Genomic DNA, 3019 nt, shown 5'->3' on the forward strand with positions numbered 1-3019 from the left:
ATATGGACCGATCCAACGCTGGGTTGTTTTAACCCTGCAGGGTTGGGTTATGGCTTTGACCCAGCATGTTGGGTTATTATTTTCTACCCAAAAATGGGTTAAAATGACCATGTTGTTGGGTTAATACTACCTAAAATGGGTTGGAAAAATACAACCCACATTCTGGGTTATTTGTATTTTTTTTTTTTTCACTCGATTTTTTTGCATTACGAAATGTATTGATGAAATTATGAAATAATCAAGCACATAACATCCCAGCATTTTGGTTTTATTGCTACAAGCCAAATATATCACTTAAGACAAAATTAAACATTTCAATTTATTTCAGTTAACATTAAAAGTTGTATAAAAGAATACAAAAGTAATTTTACAATTTCTGACTTAAAACATATGATGTGTGCATTCACTTATTACATCATTAAACGGACAAAATAGTCACAATTTCTCAAACTTCATACATTGAACTATCAACTAGCAATCTGAGCACTCATTAATTTGACAGTGTTTGATTCATGTCCTGGTATCTGAAAGACGGTAGTCTAGATGAACTCCCAAACTTTAGCACAAAGTTGACATCGAACAACAATCCCAGCACCACAACACGCAAGTAATTTTGTAAGATTCTAGCTCACCATGCCTGTGAGTGTCCATTAAGCGTGGAAACTCTGATAATGTCTAGCATTGATGTAGTCCCATTTGCTCGGATCCACTGTGCCCTATGGATGGCAGTCTCCAACATGTGTTGGCCAACCTGGGACTGTGGCCAGATGTTATTTTTCAGTCACTCCGTCAATTGGATGGCCCGCTCTGGAGTTCTAGTTGGTTCTGTGATGAGCAGAGAAATGAATAAGTTCTACCAAGCTGTGACATATTAAGACATCTAATTTTTTAATAGAGTGGGCCGGTTTCCCATACAAGAATCAAGCCTAGCCCTAGACTACAAGAAAAATTAAATGAAGAGTTATGTAAAAAGTTTAATCTCTGTATATGAAACTGGCCCATAGAGTTCAAGTAAGAAGTACTTAGTATGTTGCAAACAGGATAGAGGATAAGTCAAATCCACTTCTAAATGCATCAACATGAATTGGATTGAAATGGAGGAGCAAGACATCTTGCTGTACCTGGCAAAATGACTCGGGTGTCTTGTGGCACTTGGGATGTTAGATTTACTCGTCTGCCAGAGTGGAGCCTTTTTCAGACACTGCGGAGATGCTCTTCCAGAAAGCCTGTTGCGGGTTTATGCCCTCTCCCTGGGGTGAACCATGCGTCCTAAAGTTTAGAAGTAAACAAAAATGATTAAAAAAATAAATAATTCAAACACATTAAGTAATAACTAAGCCAGAAGCAACTCTGCAATTAAGAGCTGAAGTTAGGTAACATTAGGATAAAGCTGAGCCAACGATGGAACAGCTTAGCATTTGCCTTACATGTCCTGCCTGATTCTGCACAAAAAGCTCAAACTTGGGTGATGTTGTCTTTCTAAAGATGATCGTATTGTGTTGCAACATATGTTGTAAGGTTTAAGCCCATGTTTTTTTAGGGTAACTCCCTTCACTTTACCCGCAGTATCAACACATGAAGCCACCCTGTCTTGAGAAGCTTGTTGTTTTGTTGTTCACTTTTAACTCACTTTGCATTATCTTTGCTATCTCTTTTTCCTCTTGCACTCATAAATGCTACTCTCACCACTTGCTTTCCTTCTGCGGCCACACTGTCACTGATTTAAGGCACCTGACATGCTACTCTCATAACAGAAGGGGGTTGTGATTAACCCCCATATTGCGTGATACATTGCTTTTTCACCAACCGTCACAGCCCTAGTAGGGATTGTCACATTTGCTTTAGGTCAGTTCATTATTGTGTGGTTAAAAACTTACATAGCCTGTGCCTTGACAGTCCCTCAGGCATGGAAACTGATCCACAATTGATGATGCCAGCATAGCCTTTGCACCTGAAGATGGACTTTACAACAATATGCATTTTATTAGCATTTAACACTACCACATAACACAATATATTGACAGTTTTTTTTACAGTAATCATCAAAAAAATTATATAAAATATAAATCAAGATTGCACTAACTGGTCCCAGATCAAACGGATGAGATAAGCAGTTCACATTAGTGAAGAACTAGCCCACACTAGTAAAAAATAATGTAAAATAATAACAATCTGTGTGTGAAAAATACTTACTTCTCTCCAAAGCGCTTAATTAAGTGGGACACAAGTATCCGGACCATGGCACGTCTTTCATTATTTATATGTGATTCTGTTCCTCAAGACCGCTAACCATGCATTTTCCATCAGCTGTCTTCTCACGGATATTCTATAAAAATGATCAATGAACAGAGAAAGAAAGTATACACATATATATGAATATCATGACTATGCCTCTGACTTACATCAAAATTGTCCCCCAATCAAAGTGAAGCTTTTAAAAAAGCTTCTCACTCAATTAAAAATAAGTTATTCAAGATAAATTACCATGAACTTACAAATGTTGCTCCTTGTTCCAAAGAAACTCTGTGTTGCTCTGTAGGCAATTCTGGGGCTGGTGTGCAGGCAGCTGGCTCGGGGCTGGGGCTTGAATCCTTAAAAGTATATGAAAAAAAATAACAGCTTTATTACCAGGTTCCATTCTATAAAATCAATATCTTGTATTGCTTAGTATACTTACTAGTTGATATAACTTTTCTACAGCAATATCAAGTCTGATTATAGATCATATTACTAAGATGAGTTGCAATAAATAAAGTAGCATATGTCATGACTTGCCCCCACTGCTAAAAAAAATCCTAAAGGAAACACTGTAATCTATAACAGAACTAATGCACACCCTTAGCAGCCCAGCATAGTGAAGTATGTGCAGTACAGACTAGCATCCCTGAAATGATTTGCCACTTTTAAGACTACAAATCAACACAAAAACGCAAAAAATATTCAGTAAAAAATCTTAAAACGCAACTGTGTCCATCCTATTTAAGCATGTGTCACCCAAGATACTGTAATACATATTTCC

The 3019-nt window shown here is 37.2% G+C and overlaps 1 long non-coding RNA gene across 1 annotated transcript; it reads right to left on the minus strand.

Annotated features, from left to right (window-relative positions):
• Positions 1-255: 255 nt before the first annotated feature.
• Positions 256-2585, minus strand: LOC116044819. The gene is made up of 5 exons (XR_004103756.2): positions 2496-2585; positions 2194-2326; positions 1878-1962; positions 1122-1269; positions 256-825 (listed from the first exon to the last, which is right to left on the minus strand). It is a non-coding gene; the product is annotated as an uncharacterized LOC116044819 (long non-coding RNA).
• Positions 2586-3019: the final 434 nt, after the last annotated feature.

The sequence above is a fragment of the Sander lucioperca genome, chromosome 24 (assembly GCF_008315115.2).
Source record: "Sander lucioperca isolate FBNREF2018 chromosome 24, SLUC_FBN_1.2, whole genome shotgun sequence".
Lineage (NCBI taxonomy): Eukaryota > Metazoa > Chordata > Actinopteri > Perciformes > Percidae > Sander > Sander lucioperca.